This window comes from Notolepis coatsorum (genome assembly GCF_963971535.1).
Source record: "Notolepis coatsorum genome assembly, chromosome: 4".
NCBI classification, from domain to species: domain Eukaryota; kingdom Metazoa; phylum Chordata; class Actinopteri; order Aulopiformes; family Paralepididae; genus Notolepis; species Notolepis coatsorum.
This window is the reverse complement of record NC_140168.1, coordinates 176,427,133-176,445,458: the sequence shown is the minus strand read 5'-3', so window position 1 is coordinate 176,445,458 and position 18,326 is coordinate 176,427,133. Positions and strand designations below refer to the sequence as shown.

The 18,326-nt window shown below is 44.0% G+C and overlaps 1 protein-coding gene across 1 annotated transcript in view; it reads left to right on the top strand.

The window, feature by feature from the left end:
* pacs1 (phosphofurin acidic cluster sorting protein 1) overlaps nt 1-18,326 on the top strand; it is a 285,532-nt gene that overhangs the window by 147,684 nt on the left and 119,522 nt on the right. The window lies entirely within an intron of this gene.

Sequence of the window (18,326 nt, the reverse complement as noted above, 5' to 3'; positions counted from 1 at the left end):
TCTCACTAAACTACAGGTACAAGTCTTCACAGCCCATAATAGTCTCTGGAACTCTCACTAAACTACAGGTAGCAGTGCTGTCTTCACAGCCCATAATAGTCTCTGGAACGCTCACTAAACTACAGGTACCAGCGGCGTTTTCACAGCCCATAATAGTCTCAATCTTTTTTCTTTGATCATGACAAATCATCAAATCCTCTCTTACCTTGATGATTAAAAAGCCTCCATAATTTATTAAATAGTATTCCCATGGCTGGTGTTGAGCTGTAGCCAGCTAGCGTTGATGCTATTCAATGCTAACAACATTAGCTAAATAGTTAACCAACTAACCAACTAAATACAATAAGACAGTGGTATCCTGAGGTAACGTTAAATACAGACAACGTTTGCTAGTCGAAAGGACTGGACACACACGGACAAGTTAAACATCAATCAATTAATTTATTACAACACAGGTAGTTTGAGCTGCCTCCGACCGCACCACCGGGCTATTATATTACGGCTTTGAGCTCTTTCTCTCTCCTGCCGATTAAAATCCACAGCTCTTCCTCCTCCTCATCACCGGCTGCCTGTGAAGCTGCACTCGCTGTGTGTGTGTCTCTCCTATCCATTGAAAACTAGCGTCGGCTAAAAAGCACAGAACCGGACACACAAGTTATCGAAAACAACGATCGACAACACTTCGTCGGTTTTCAAAATAAAATAGCGAAAAACACGAAAGACATTTATTTTGTAAATTTGTGGCACGCACTTATTATCTTGAGACATTTTCGTTTTTACGGAAACCTTTTTTAAATGAAAACTAAACGAAAACGAAAATTTTCAAAATCTTTTTAGTCTGGACAAGGCCTTAAGCTGTAAGGTCCCCCAATTGGGGGACCCTGCTGTTTTGATCATAAATCGATACATTTATTAATGTTGTGTTTCAAATGTAGCCAAGAGTAAATACCTTAACCCTATCAAAACAGCAGTCAAAGTGTATATTTTCAGCACTATATTTGTTTACTGATGTTTTTAAGATTTTTCGAAAATAAGAATTTATCGGAAAAATGCTAACTATCTCTTTTATCGTAAAACCGAGAGGAAATGACTAAATCCAGATTTAACACTGCCATTGGAAAGAGGAGCTTTATCCCTATCCATAGATGATGATTGGCCATAATAAGGTAATTTATAGTTCATAATTCAATTTGAATGTATAATTCAAATGGAATAATTTATTACTGTATCTACAAATCCTTCTGTTTAATCATCTTCCCTTTATTCATTTGCTTAGATTTGATTCATTTGCTTAGATGTGGCACAATTATAACATGGTGTTATTCACCGGCAAAGCCAAAAAAAATCACAATTTACTCAAGCCTAGTAACAGACACAATATTTCTGACACTGGGAATACATACCCCCAGGTCCCTAGATGTTCCTAGATACCAAGAACATGCAAATTGACCTTGTAGAAGTGGAGCAATCTTCGGCATGTACCTTTAGGCGAAGTTTCTGAAAATAGGGCTACAGCTTAACAGGTTAAAGTGAGCAGTATTCTTTAAAGTGAGCAGTATTCCTGTTATCTCAAAACACATGTGTTTTTCTATACACATACTCTCCTTCCACACACTTTAGTTCCTCTCCATCTTCTTCTGTCTTGGTAAATGAATACATTCACAGTGGTCTCCTAATACACGCTACCCCCCTTTTTTTAATCCACTTTTTCTCCCCATTTAAAATTTTTCTCTTTGCCCACTGCGCCAATCAGCCGCCTACACGCTACCCCTTTTAAGCTATTTCAATTCCTATATCATGCCATTATCTTTTTTTTGTCTGCTTATAAGATTGATAGTTGTATGTCTTCAGGGAGGACATTGTCTTCCACAGTAGGTGCATACATGACACAAACAAGTAAGACATACAGCATTATACAAAATACAGGATTCACAGGAACACTTAAAGATTTAGTACAATGAAAATCCTGTTTTTCTTGTTGCATTTCTTTTACAGAAGGTATGTTTACGTAAAATTACCCAACATCTTGGAGCTGTTGTTGTCGTGAAAATGATGATGTAATGGGAAATATTAAAGGACAAAACGATGAGCCGTTTACATTAATTATTCTGAGTCATTATTAATAATAGAAAAGTTTATTTCACCGTGGCCACAATGAAAGTTCAGTTTACAGTCAGAGACACATGTTCACACAGTAGCATCTGGCCATAAAATGACCCAGATCGCTGTTCACACGTATGCCAAATACACAGTTGTCAGACATAACATAATATATCAGATATGATGACGAAGGTAAACAAAAATGGTTCTCAGTCACTGGGAGCAACAACAACTTTGTTATGACTGGGAGGATGTCAGAGTGTTCTTAAAGAGACATACCCACATTAACCAGTCAAGCTGGTCATACTGAGAGTCAAGCTGTATAACATGATATCTCAACACAGATCTATAAGAACATGATAATATATTTCCACGACAGTTCCCCCGTCTGATAATTAATCACAATCATTATCACTTCATAAAGACAACAAAAAATATTATCATCATTAAACAAAAAATAACACAAATTATAATAACTCAGCATAAACTATTTTTATTATCTAAAAAACAAAAGGTCCTCTGCATAGACCCTGTGTCACGTGCAAAAGAGAAGTTGCCATAACAGCCAACCATCATTAGCGTCTCTTTGCAAATGTCCAGACGTGGTCGGAGGACTCAATAGTACAGTCCAGCCTCTGGTTTTGTCAAGGCCGGAACAGCTGCACCATATTCCCTCTAATCACCAAGCTGAAAAATAGAAATCACAAAAAAAACAGGAGAGTATCTTGCAGAAGAATAATTTCCCTTATTCAAAACAAAAACATTCTCACAAAACCCTTTAGCGAAAACAGATTAACAGCAAGAAACAAAAACAAAATTTGCAGACTCCTCACAAAGAATGAAAATATAATCTCAGGGAAGTCACACATAACTCAAGTTTACCATTGCAACGTACAGCATATTCAAAAACATCTCCATTCTGAACCAAGTTCAGTACATTATTACCTAATATCTCTTAGGATGATACCGTAATATCTGTATGTGTTTTGGTTCAAACTTGCCTCATTTATCATCTGTGACGAATCCCGGAACGGTCTCTCCTCCTTCCCCCGGCCGCTGGTCCAAACACCCCCTCATCTGCAGTCCATGGCTCCGATGCAAGACCGGCTGGCTTAGATCCTTGTCATCAGTTCATGCCCACTGAGTCTGGTCGAAAGCATGATGGAAGCCGCCTCTTAGATCTCCATCTCTGGACAACCCATAATATCAGGCTGGCTGTCAGTTGATGTTCTTAGCGTCCCATCAGCTGGGTGTACGCTTTCACCAGCCGATAGGCCTAATTCTGCAGTAGACTGGGACAGCTTACTTTCCCCCATAACCAGCTGTAGTCTGTTCCCCCGTCAGGTTCTTGGTTGTGCCCCTGATGGAACAGGTCTGCTGGAAACCGTCTCACAGATCTTTGTCCCCGGCTCATGGTCACGGAGAACTCTCCAGTGTCATAGCTGTAACTGCAGAGCCGAACCCCGGTTCAGTAGAATAGCTGGGCCAGCACTTGTCAGCGGTCCTCTGCGCCCCATAGCCGTGTGTCCTCTTCTCGGGCAGAGACGGGGTACTTGGACCGCACAGGAGACTGAAGAGAGACACGCTCAGCGAGAGACTCACCAAAGGAAAAGAGAGAGAAAGAAATTAAAATAAAAAGCTGTCCGATAACATTTTACAGAGAGGACTTAGAGAGGACACTAAAATAGTAAAAAGGTGTCCACTCAGGTTTGAAGTTAGGACATTCTATACTATACCCTCAAGAGTCTCGTTGGCCAAAAAAACAACCTATATATATAATATTGAAGCCCCCCTCTAACTACCAGACGGAGCTGTGGTTCCCAAGTCTTGGTTTTGATTAGAAGACTCTTATTGGGGGTCGTATTAATTAACCTGACTGTTTGTGTGAGTGTCATACTCCTATTTGGAACTGTTGCCTGAACTAAAAACAACCTCCTAACGTACCCAAAACAAATATGTTCAATTTGAAATTCAGGTTTTAACTAGTCAGCACGATACGCTTTCCTGAAGCTGGACGAAGGTCATTCCATTATAAAGCTCCATCTGACATCTATTTCTGATTTTGCGATAGGTCATTGTACTGTATACTTGACCTCTTTATTTAAAATGAGTTGGTGAATGGGGGTGTGGGTGGCACAGAGTGAGCAGGCTACAGTAACCGCATCTGTACATGTGTGTATTGTATTGTGTAATGCATACCACCCACAAGACTAACCCTGTGAAGTCACATATATATATGTAGACATTTATCCCAAAAATAATGGAACAAACGCTCTTCAGCAACACAAACAAAGTGAGGCAAAACCTCCTGTGTCACCCTCCAGCAGGCCACGTGAGCGGATCGGCGCGGCCGAGAAATCCGCTCTTCGCTCTTTAAAGCTTGGTCCGCTCCGCTAATCGCTCATGTTGACCCCGCCCCCAAGTCGCTCTCCGCTCGCTCCCCGCTCACCTTGAATCGAGCGCTCCCCGCGCCAGATCGCTCGGCATTTTTTTTTTTTTTTTTTTTGGATCATGGTGTAAATTAGCTCAAACTACAACAGTCTACACCCCCTGGGCCCCTTAACAATTGTTTGTATTGAGCCGCATTGTAATTGTAGCCATTCTGCAATGTTAAATAACGTTGTTTATCCATTCACTCGCTCTATTAAGCGATGATAGGCTAGCCGAGCCACAATGCTATGGTCGCTGCCATTAACGTTAGCATGTAAGCTAACGTCAACAACAATGGCGTCGATACGTTTTCTAACTGGAGTGAGTGTGGGCGTCTCTACAGTGACAAAGCCTAAACAGGATATCACAGGTTCACCCTTCTCATTGGTTGAAAATGGCCTTCATGTTTGTACATCGCCATCTGTTGCTTTGGCATTGTACTGCATGTATATATTACATCAACAGTGTTAAACCACTGTGAGCGGCCTGGAGTGGATTGGAGCGGAGAAGAACTCTCGCTCCAGACGTCGCGCCGACTCATTTTAAAACCCACTCCTCGCTCACGTCAAAACCGGCCGCTCCGCGCCCCGCGCCGCTCACGCTCCGATCCGCTCACATGCACTGCCCTCCAGCAACATCTAATAAACAAACTCAAACAAACAAACCCAAACAATTCAAACAGGTGCTCCTTACAATCTGATATGACTCACAAATAGCTTCTAAAACCTACACTGCAGCCAAAGAAGGACTGCTAGGCCCACCACATCTCTCATCTAACAAAAATACTTACATCAGGTCCTAACACTAATTATTTCTCCGGCCCCCTAACCTACCTATACTGAAAGCTAATGCACTGTAGACCTAGCATTCTTCAACCACACCTGCTACCAGCCAAAGATCATATCGACCATATACTGTCAAGTATATTGTATAATACAAGACAAGTATATCGTACTAATCCCTTCAATGACTGCCCCAGGGTTACGTGGTACACAGGAAGCTAAACACAGCCAGAAAACAATGAAAGTACCTACTTGTGGTGTCCACTAAACTAAATATTTAAACAGCATATAAGTGGTCAAATCAAATTATAAATTAAGAGCATCCTCACCTGTTTGAAGACCCGCTAGAGCCCCCATGTTACATTCAAGCCTAAAGTATGGCTTGTGTAGGCCTTGAATGCAAAGTGGTGGACACAGGACAAGACAGGAGTTTATCAAAAATAACTATCTATTGGAACAGCTATTTAAATGGACAAAAGGGTGAGAGCTGGGTGTTCCAGACTCCAAAGGTCAATAACAAAACTAAGGCACCTAGGCCAAAATAGAACAACCTATATATATAGTAGCAGTGAGAGCAGATGAGACTCTGGTGAGCGACATCTCTTGTGAAAATGGGAGACTCTGCAGCCTGCACTCTGCTCTGCTTTGTAGGGCGTGGTGCCTCATCACCACACCTGTGTCAATTACAAGGGCGGCCATTTTAATAACATGGAAAACAAAAACAGGAAGAAACAGTGTGTCAATCAAACCACCAATTAGTGACAACACACTACAACCACAATGTGAATATGCACCACAGACCGTAAGTATCCCTTCACCATGTGAAAGTAATACCCTGCAAAGAAGTTGTGCCTGCATTATCCCACTGTCCCCCCTAGATGGCGGCAAACTCAGTCTAGAGTATTTTAGCTGACGTGTCACTCTGGTCCCTGCTCCTATCTCCTCGTGGCGCTGGGCGGCCATCTTATCAATTTGTTCTTACAAGGAATGTCAACATTCGGCTGGCTGCTAAACATTCTGCTGGCTACTGGACCACTGTTCTATCACCCTCTTCATAGGCAAACCATGCACATTTTTATCTCTCTGACCCGGCACCGTTTTAGCTGTGGTCATCTCCCATGACAGTTTTGTAAAGCTCAGTTGACATAACGCAAGCAAATTGTCCTGTAATTTGTTAGTGAAGCATATTGCTGTTCTTCCTATTTTGTATTTGTATATACTGCTACTCTGATAATTTGGTTCTAAAGATACTATCACAGTTACTTTACCGCAGGGTTTTCCCTCCATCCTTTTTTGTCTCTGTTAAATACACAGTGATGGTCAGATATAGGTAATTCGATTACTGATACTTTATCAATTAAGGCTAGGATGTCACCTAGATTATTGTGCAGCAGTATAGTCCTCTGTATCCAAAGGTCAACTAAAGAAATTGCAAACTGCCCACCACAGAGCTGCAAGGTTCGTTTTTCAGGAACACTGTCTTTTCGTCTCAACCTGTTTTCTTATACAAACAAATTGTCAGATGCAACCAGGTTCATTCTTATTTTACTAGGTCAGCTGATGATGGACAGATTACGTTACCACGTCCAAAATCTTTAAAGAGGACTGTTGTTTATCGTGCCATCAATCATTGGAATAGCTGCCCACTGAACATAAGTAAATTGAATAGTAAAGTGTCTTTCAAATACCACCTAAGAATGCACTACTTAAATATGTGAGCTGATGTTGATAATGATGTCTACATTGTTAATTGTGATTGTCATATGTATCTCATGTTGTTATGTTTTGTGTCTTCCAAGCCAAGCACATTTCAACCTCTCTGACCTGGCACCTTTAGATGCTACCATCTCCTCCCAATATATATATATATATATATATACACACATATACATATATATATACATATATATATACAGTGGCTTCCCCTCGCCACTTAGGCGACAGCTAATGGGGATCCTTTTCAACAATAAACAATATGACTTGCTGCCATAGTGAAGCCCCTTCCTTCTGCCCCCATTATACCTGTCTCAATGTATAGCAAAAATGAATCCTTGGCCCATGATTGAATGAGTTTGAGACCCCTGGTCTATCCCTTTAAAAAAAAACAATGTACTTTTACTTTTCAGTACTTAAGTACTCTCAAAAGTAGGATTTTTTTTACTCTTACTCATAAATAAAAAGGCAGTGAAACCATAATCAAAATAAAGACCAAAATATACACTATCTCTATTGGAATGGAGACTTCAGCACAGGATAAACTAGGGATGGGCAAAAATAATCCAGATCGATTGATCACATGATGTACTCGAGTACTTGTGGAGGAAAACGCTGTACAAAATAAACTTATTTTCCGGTGTTTTAGACTTTTATTTTGAAGCCCACCGCTCCGTCTTTTCCGGTGTTCTAGACTTTTATTTTGAAGCCCACCGACCGGACCGGAAGTATTGTTGTGTGATTATCCTATGCGCGAACAACTTGTCTCGTCCGGTTCTGTGTTTTTGAGCCAATGATAAAACAAATGTTGAGATTGTTGGTGAACAACTAACTTTAGGTTAGTTTTAACGTGGGGGGGTGGAGCTGAGCGATCATGGAGTAGACGTGTTTCACATGAGCTCCCTTCTACCGTGCTGAATATACGTTTCTCCCCATTAGTCTTTATTTTATTTTTACTTGTTTTTTATCTGTTTGCTAGGTCGTCGTGTTTAGTATACATTCATCGACTTTTTTCGACTTTCTACGATGACGGGGGTGGAAACCAGAGCCATGACTGCCCCAACCGGCAAACCATCACCACCGGGCCTGGCCGCATCGTCGCCCGTTGTCGGGGAGTTAAGCGAAGCTGTGCTCTTGGTCATGACCAAGCTACACGCAGACTCTGAGACACGCATCGCTGAAGCACAGAAGAAAGTGTTGGCGGATTTTTGTGTCAGCCTCCGTCGTGAGATATCAGAAGAAATACGGCTGGCGGTAGTACCGCTGACAGACAAGATGGAGACGATACACGCTGTCTCCTCGGCTAATGCTAACGAACTAGCCATGCTAACGACGGAGGTATCATTACAGTGCGAGAAGATGGCGGGTCTCGAATCCGCCCTGCTGGCTAGGCAGGCTGAAGTCAACAAACTACAGTCGGCAATGGATGAGATGCAGTCCCGGGATAGACGCCACAACGTCAGGATTGTTGGAGTACCGGAGACCAGCGGTGAAGGCCGTCTCTCTGAGACCGTGCCCGAACTGCTGCAGAAAATACTAGGGACGGACGTCCTCCCTTCGCCTCCTGTCTGTGAGTCGGCCTACAGAGCGGGCAGGTTTTCTTCCGGCGTGAACAAAGAGCCGAGGCCCATCATAGTCAAGCTGAACAGACTCCAGCAGAGAGAACTCATCATGCGGTCGGCTCGTACCAGAAGGGGTAATCTGAGGCTTGGCGATCACAAAGTGGCCATTTTTGAAGACTTTACACCGGAGGTTCAAGCACAGAGAGGCGAATACAAGGTGGTCCTGACTAAGCTATGGAAACTAGGCCTGAGGCCCACGTTATTCGCTCCCGCGAAATTATCTGTGTTGGAGAAGGTCGGTGGTCAGCGTTTATTTTGGTCGTTGGCTAAAGCGAAGGAATATCTCGCGGGGATACCCGAGTCTGTTGCTTGATATCTATGGCGGGTGAGTGACTTGGCGGTTTGGGCCTATATACATTGATTAGGCCGACTATTCACAAATACTTGCTGTCATGCCCAGACATGCTAACTGCCCAATGCCCATCCAACTAGCGGGGCTTCCCAATGACTTCTGTTACTTGCTAAAGCTGACCTCATGGTCGTACTTGTGTATCGCCTCTTTGGAAGCTAACGAGCTAGCTGAACAATGTACATAATAGGCTAACGTGCTATCCGGATTCATCACTAGCTTACGCGCTAGCCTCGGGCTAGCCAGCGGGCTTCGTCTATAGTCTGCGCTGAGACATTCGAGACCCGTTAATGGTTACGTATTTTGGTTGCTGTTGCTGTTCAAAGGGACATTGGTTTGCACAATTCAAGAGTGATCGAATCCCTAACTAACTTTTGGTATGCTTTTATTTTTATATCCAGGTTGTTTTGAGCTTTGGGATCCATAGTAGAAGCCAAGGTCGGTTGAATATGCATATACAATATATGATAACAGGTTGGGTCGGGTATGGCTTGCACTTCATGGCTATATGGTTATATGGCTTGCACTTTAGTCATGGCCCTCTTTTCCTTTCTTTTTTTCTTTCTTATTGTCGCTGTTTTTATGTCATCTGTATGCGCGATTTAAATGTGATCCGATTCTACCTTGGACTAACTGCTGATTTGCCTTAATTTTGTTTTGAATTTTCCGTGATCCATTTATGCTATAACGTTGCGACATTAATATGCAGACTCCAAGGTAGACCCGATCCTGCCTTAGACTATCGGCTGGGATGCTTTAATTTAATTTTGTTTTGAATTTTCCTATACCCTTTTGGGCTATAACAATGCGACGTTGAAGCGCAGATTCGGAAATAGATGGCTGCAGGTTGATGTGGAGTTATTATTTAATAATGGCTATTTTTACCATTATGGTTGTCTCATGTTGGGGCCAGGGCTCATGTGGGTTTCGACCGATATCTTTATTGAATTTTATTTGTATTATTATTTGTGTTTATTGGACTAGTGGGGGTTTACTCAGGGGTTCATGTAGAGGGGGGTTGGAGTGGGGAGCGTCTTATTGATCCATGTCTCTAGTGGGAAGTGATAGGAAGATGACCATCCTCAGTGGATGGGGCATAGGGTGGGGATTGGAGAGTGGGTATAGGGGGCCTTATAATAGGACAGGTGGGTTAGGGCTTAGAGTAGAAGGAGGGGGGGTTGTAGCTGGGGTGGTATTTTTATGTGTTTTATGTACTGTTGTCTTATATGTGTGTAATTGTTCCTCCTCTGAACTCCTGGGATTGACCGTCCGGGCCCGCCGGGATCAGCGCCTCTGTACTCAGCCTGGCTGCACTGGTATGTTCTCTACGCATTTATACAAGCTCGACCATGGCTAAATTGAATATTTTAATTTGGAACGCAGGAGGGCTTAACGCCCCACACAAGCGTGCCAGTGTCCTTTGGCTATTGAGAGGAGGCGGCATTGCCTTCATGATAAACAAGGAGTGGTGCGATTTAGGCAACACAAAGGAATTGTCTAACCACTGCTCCCCAGACCTGGAGTTTATCACGATAAAATGTCGACCCTTCTTCCTCCCAAGAGAGTTAACGTCCATCATCCTCATCGGAGTGTACATTCCACCACACGCGAACACTGAGGTCGCACTTTCAAAACTTCACGACGAGGTAAACAAACTCCAAGCAGCTAATGTTGACGCTGCCATTTTGGTCTTGGGGGATTTCAACAGCTCGCGTCTTAAAAAGGTGCTGCCGAATTTCTATCAGCATGTGACCTGTCCCACCAGAGGCGAGAACATATTAGACCATGTATACTCGCAATTTAAGAATGGGTACAAGTCACAGGCTCTTAGTCCATTCGGTAAAAGCGATCACGCCGCCATTTTTCTTTTGCCTAAGTACAAACAGAGTCTCAAGCGAACGCCGGTGGTCTCGCGAGAGGTTAAGCGTTGGGCCGTGACGTCAGTGGAGTCACTCCAAGCAGTGCTGGGAAGCACAGAATGGAGTGTATTCCGTGATAACACAGCCAATATTAACGAATACACCGAAACGGTGATTGACTATGTCTGTACTCAGGTAGAAGTAATAATCCCCACCACCAAAATTAATATCTACCCAAATCAAAAGCCCTGGGTAGACAAATCCGTCCGTGAGGCTCTGAAAGTGCGCACATCAGCATACAATACCGGGCTGGTGACAGGCAACATGGAAGAACACAAGATGGCAAGATACAACGTCAGGAGAGCAGTAATAGAGGCAAAACGGCGTTACAGGGATAAAGTTGAACTTCAGTTTGAACAGGCTGACTCTAGAGGCATGTGGCAGGGCCTCAGAACAATGACAGACTACAAAGGAACCCCCCTCAAACTGAACAGTGACATCTCCTTAGCAAATGATCTCAACTCCTTCTATGCGAGGTTTGAGGCTGTGAACAACAACACCAGCCTACAAACCACGGCAATGGGGGGGGGGGGGGTCTGCTGATGGAGACTCAGTGTTCAGGGTAACAGAGCATGAGGTGAGACGGATCTTTAAAAAAGTGGATATCAGGAAGGCAGCAGGACCTAACGGCATCCCCGGCCGCGTCCTAAAAGTCTGTGCTGACCAACTGGCCCCGGTATTCACTGACATCTTCAACCTGTCCTTGGAACAGGCCGTCATCCCCACCTGTCTGAAGAAGTCCACCATCATCCCTGTACCCAAAAAATCTACGCCCGCTTGCCTCAACGACTACCGCCCTGTAGCCCTCACCTCCATAGCCATGAAGTGCTTTGAGAAGCTAGTGAAGGGCTACATCTGTTCCTCCCTCCCCATCAACCTGGACCCTCTGCAATTTGCATATCGCCCCAACAGGTCCACGGAGGACGCCATAGCCCATGTGCTGCACACAGCAGCATCACATCTGGACAAGAGGCAGGGGAACTATGTGAGAATGCTGTTCATCGACTACAGCTCAGCATTCAATACCATAGTCCCCTCCAAACTCATAGCCAAGCTCAGGGACCTGGGCTTGAACTATGACCTGTGCCAGTGGGTCCTGGACTTCCTGACGGGCAGACCCCAGGTGGTAAGAGCCGGCAACTGCACCTCCTCATCCATCACGCTCAACATAGGGGCCCCCCAGGGCTGTGTTCTGAGCCCCCTCCTCTACTCCCTGTACACACATGACTGCGTAGCACAGCGGAACAACAACACCATCATCAAATTTGCTGATGACACAGTAGTGGTGGGCCTGATCTCTGCCAACGACGAAAGGGCCTACCTGGAAGAGGTAGAGAACCTGTCACAGTGGTGTCAGGAGAACTGCCTCTCCCTGAACGTCAGCAAAACAAAAGAGATTATTGTGGACTTCAGGAGGTCGGGGGTCAAGGACTACAGCCCCCTCAGCATCGACGGGGCACCAGTTGAGAGAGTGAACAGTTTCAAGTACCTCGGAGCCCACATATCCGAGGACTTGACATGGACCACACACATTGACAGTGTTGTGAAGAAGGCACGACAACGCCTCTACTTCCTCAGGCGCCTAAGGAAGTTCCAAGTCAGTCAGAAGATCCTTAGGAACTTCTACTCATGTACAATAGAGAGCATCCTGACCGGCAACATCACCTCCTGGTTTGGGAATAGCACTGCAAAAGACCGTAGCAGACTACAAAGAGTGACACGTTCAGCCGAACGCACAATTAGAGGGGGGCTTCCCACCCTCCAGAACATTTACAACAAGCGGTGCAAGGGGAAGGCTAAGAGAATTATTAAGGACTCGAGCCACCCGAACAACTGCCTCTTTGAACTGCTGCCGTCAGGCAAGCGATACCGGAGTCTTATGGCGAGCACAGAAAGACTCAGAAGGAGCTTCTATCCCCAGGCCATCAGGCTGCTAAACGAACAATAATCGCTAAACGAACAATAATCACTATGCAACAACCATCAAATGCACACAGCACACACACCCACACGCACACACTCACTCAAACAAACAACACACTGCAGCACCCACTCTCCACACTTTAGATCACACAAACACACTTACACTTTATATTTATTGATAAAGGATTTGCACTACAACTCGTACACCTACTGTGAATTGTACCTAAACTGCACCTCGTCCATTTATGCCTTGCACTATATAGTATTGTATATTAGTACACTGCACAGTATTGTATATTGTATGGTAACTACGTCTACGAACATTGTACATATGTCTAAACTGAACACTGTGACCTCTTTTTTTACTTCTAATTTTTACTATTTTTACTATGTTTTTATTTCATACTTATCTTGTCATGCACAGTCTCTGGAGCGCAACAGTAAGAAGCATTTTGTACAAAAGTATTCTGTACTTCTGTATGACAACTATTAAAGAAACTTGAAACTTGAAACTTGAAGAGGAGAAATATTGACCTTGCTCTCCTTAGTGAGACGCATTTATTGGTAGGTGACGTGTCAAGACTGGCAAATCGGCAATATCACGTTATCTCCTCATCCTCAGCCGATGATAAGACGAAAGGAGTAGTCATAGTTACAAGACGTAACCTTGATATCAAAATCTTGGATGTATGGTCGGACACGGAGGGAAGGATTACTATAGCAAAATTGAATTCTTGCATAGGAAGATGGCTATAATAGCATTGTATGCTCCTAACACATTTGATTCAGCGTTCTATAATACAATCACGAAGAATATGTTGGAACTTAATGGATACGCTCTCATTGTGGGTGGCGATTTTAATGCGTGCTGGGATGCGGAGATGGATAGGTCCGGGCCCTCTGAAACGAGCGACCAAAAACGGGCCTCTAAGGCCCTTAGGATGTGGGCCAAAGACACGGGGCTCACAGACCTTTGGCGCTTATGCAACCCCACCCTCAAAGATTACTCTCACCTGTCAGCCAGACACAAAAGCTTCTCTCGAATTGACTATGCATTCGCGTCCCCTAATATGTTTGATAGTTTCTATGTCTCATTGGTTCCCTTGGCTCTCTCAGACCACAAGGGGATTTTCCTTACGGCAACCTTTGGCAGGCTCTCCGCAAGAGCTCCCAGATGGCGTTTTAATTCGACCTTGCTAAAGAACGATGACTTCTGTTCTGAGTTCAGGAGTAAACTAGCTGAATTTTTGCAGATCAACGTTGGCACAGTAGAAGACCCTAGGGTCCTGTGGAACGCATTGAAAGGATTTATCAGGGGTCATGTCACACTATTTGCCTCCAATTTGCGAAAATCCCGGTCAAAAAAGCTAGAAGGACTGGAATCATTATATGCGGACCTATACGCATCCTTGCAAACTAACTATAATGAACGACTAAACACACAACGTAAGATAGTCAAAAAAGAAATAAACTCCATACTTAAACAACAGTCTGAGTTCTTGATACATAGGACAAGACAAAATTACTATTTTCACGGCTCCAGACCTAGCCATCTATTGGCAATGAAAATACGCTCAAATGATCATTTCTCGGATATCCCCTCGATTAGGACGAGCCAGGGTGCAGTCACTACTGATTCGAAAAAGATCAATGACACTTTTAAAGAGTTTTACTCACAGTTATATAGCTCAGAGGGTAATCTTGATGACTCTAAATTTGAATCGTTCATTGGCGGGCTTGAGATACCCCACATTTCTGAGGAAGAGGCCAAGGAACTGGGGAGACCGATTACTCTCGTAGAATTGAGGGAGACGATTGTTGAAATGCAGAGGGGTAAGGCACCAGGCTGGGATGGTATTCCACCCGAAGTGTATTTAGCTTTCTGGGACCAACTGGGTCCATTGATGCTCGATATGATCAATTACGCTATCGAACAAGGGGAGTTCTCAAGAGATGTCAATATGGCGTTGATTTCTTTACTTCTCAAGAAGGACAAAGATCCCAATGATTATGGTAGCTATAGACCCTTGAGTCTTCTCGGGCCGATTTAAAGGTGTTTGCCAAGGTGCTGGCCCGTCGCCTGCAGAGATTTATGTCTGTATTGGTACACTGCGATCAAACTGGTTTTATCCCGGGGCGTCTGGCTGCAGATAATCTTAGGAGGCTGTTGCATGTAATCGATAACAGTAAAGACAATACAACTCCATCCACAGTTCTGTCTTTGGATGCCATGAAGGCGTTTGACAGACTTGAGTGGTCATACCTGTGGAAGGTACTTGAGGTCATGGGTCTTGGAAAGAGTTTTATTCATATGATTAAAGTCCTGTATGCCTCGCCGTCTGCGATAATACTGACAGGCAAAAACTGTTCCACACTCTTTCCAGTCTCCAGATCTTCTAGACAGGGTTGCCCTCTGAGCCCGGGACTGTTCGCGCTTTCCCTCGAACCTTTGGCCCAATTTATTAGGCAATCGGAGGACATCGTCCCCATAATGGTCAATAATACTCCACACAAAATTGCTCTCTATGCGGATGACCTGCTGATTTTCATGGACGACCCCTCCCGGTCGGCCACAAAATTATTGAGGATAATCGACGACTTTGGTAAATTGTCAGGCTTTAAGATTAACTGGAACAAATCAGCCTGCCTACCTCTTAATGAACTGGCCAAGGCGGTACGACTACCAGCTGATATCCCCATAGTAGAACATTTTAAATACTTGGGCATAGAGATATTCCCCACGCTGAACCAAACTACTAAGTACAACTTCACGGGTACTTATGATAAAATACGCCAGGATCTAGACAGGTGGTCGTCCCTTCCTAACTCCTTACAAGCCCGGGCTTCCATAATCAAAATGAACATCCTGCCTAGGATAAATTGTATTAGCTCAATGCTCCCCCTGCCCCCTCCAATAGACCACTGGCGCAAGGTTCAATCGATGGTATCTAAGTTTATCTGGAATACCAAACGCCCGAGAATCAAAAGGGCTACTACTCAACGTAGAAAACAAGATGGGGGCCTCGCAATCCCTGATTTTAAACTTTATTTCTGGTCCTTTTCACTGAGACCTCTGATGTGCTGGCTAGACCCTGTAGAGGCTGTATCGTGGCGCTCCTTAGAAGCGGCGGCGGTATCTCCGCTAAGATTGCAGGATGTAGTGTACTCCACTGTCTCTATTTCGAAATGCCGGCTGAGGTATGGACCGATCGTAACTCACGTGATCCAAACGTGGCGTAATGTACAGAGGTCGTGTGGGGTTAAATGCCCTTGGCACCTGGACTCTCCAATTTTTAATAACCAGCAATTACTTGTTGGACACAAGCCGGTTAATATTCCTCAATGGCAAAGGAGGGGAGTGCATTCTCTGGAGGATATTTATGATAAGAACGGCCTCCGTGCGTTTCAGGACTTAAGAGAATTTTATGATCTTCCCGGCGAGTCCTTCTTTCTTTACCTTCAACTAAGGTCAGCACTGAGGGCGCATGGCGTACCGTGGGCTCAAGCCTTGCACCCACACCCCTTCCTCAGGCTCATAGTGGACAGGACGACATCCAGAGGGTTTGTCTCCGACTTTTATACGCTCTTAATTCAATCCACGTATAACAATTTATCATTGGATACAATCTGGCGTGTGGATATCCCGGAGTTGGACCCCGAGTTTGACTGGGATGATGTTTGGGCAAATGTGGCATTATCTTCCCGCAACCCCAATCACCAGCAAATTAATTTTAATTATATTCATAGGACCTATCTTACACCTAGGAAGCTATATGCTATGGGACTGATAACCGACTCTTGGTGCACTTTGTGCTCTCAAAAGGCCACGGGCACTTATATGCATATGTATTGGGATTGCCCACCAGTGGCCCGCTTCTGGAGGTCAATAACGGACAAACTTTCAGATCTGTGTGGCTTAACTATCCCATTCACAGCTGTTACGCTACTCCTGAACGATATAACGACACTACCTGCTTCCGTACAACTGAAAAGGGTTGTCCTAGCGGGCGTCACAGCAGCGAAGAAGCTGATAGCAATGAGATGGAAGGAGCCTGAGAAGCTTACAATGATTAACTGGTCCCTAACTCTATTGGATGTGATTTATCTTGAGATATCCACAGCCCGGGTGATTGGGGCAGGGCAGGCTGGAATTGACCTGTGGTTCGCAGCAGCTGAGAAGGTAAAGACCGCTGTGTGCGGCTGAGCGGGGTTGAGGTGCGTGTTCGGGTGAGTCCGGCGGTCTCTTGGGAGGGGGAGGAGGAAATGTTTTGTCTGTCTTGTCTTTTGTCTTGTCATCTTGAGTTTAGCTGGGGATATTATGGGGGGGCAGCTATTTAACTATTTCTTCAATGTTTGGCCACTTTTACACGGTCTCTGTGAGTCTATGGAACACCTCTACAGGTTTTTGTTTTTTCATGAAGGTTCATTGCTCTGTTTTCGGGTCGTGTTCTCAAAAAAATTTCCTTGTGGTGGATTGGAGATGTACGTTTTATTAATATAGGGTCACACGGCCGGGAATCGGGGCTGAACACTGGGAAAGACCATTTATTAGATAGTACCCCTTGGAATTAAAATTTAGAAGGTTGAACTCTGTTTTCTTTTCTCTTGTCTGTATAATTGTTAGTCTGTATTATTATTATTGTTTTTGTTATTTTCTTGTGAAGTTCTATGTATTGTGATTGTGGTTAATGTGTTGTCTTGTTTCATGTGAATAATAATAAAAAATTTGATAAAAAAAAAAGGTTAGTTTTAACGTTAGCTACTAACGTTAGATGCAGCTACTACAGGCAATCAACGATGAGGAGGAAGCGTCAAACCCTTATATCCTAGAACAGTAGCCCTGCGGTGCGTAGGCACGACCCGAAACTACTCGTTATAATAAATTGATTCATGTTTAACTTGTCCCCGTCTTCAGTCCTTTGACCAGCCCCACCCGTTTATTGTAAACAATGATGCATGTAATTGTATTAACTAGGGATGTCCCGATCGCCTTTTTTTGCTTCCGATCCGATCCCGATCATGTGATTTTAAATATCTATCGATCCGATCGTTTCCGATCCGATCTTTCACATTAGTAATCAATTTTGACGCATTTTTGTCAGAAACTGGCGGAGCGAGACAAGCCCCTCTGTTGCCTATGGAAACTGGCGCGAGCTCGGAGGCTTTTGTTATTACATTCACCCTGAGAAATGTGCTTCTGCTTCATATGAGAAATATTAAAAGTTTCAATATATGTTTGCACATTAGTATACATTCAGTGTTCGACTTACGTAATGGTCCATTCTGGTCTGAAACGCCGACGATAATCCTCAGTCATGTTATCCTCCAGGTGAAAAGTTAGTCTGAAAACTTCGCCTCCAGCCTGTCCTTGCAAACATTGCAACTGGCTTGACTTTCTATTTTAAAATGCTTAGTTCCAAACCTCTGACATTAAGTCTAGCTGCTCAAGTCAGTGGATATTAACCGTGTTAGCTCGCGGCATGCTTCA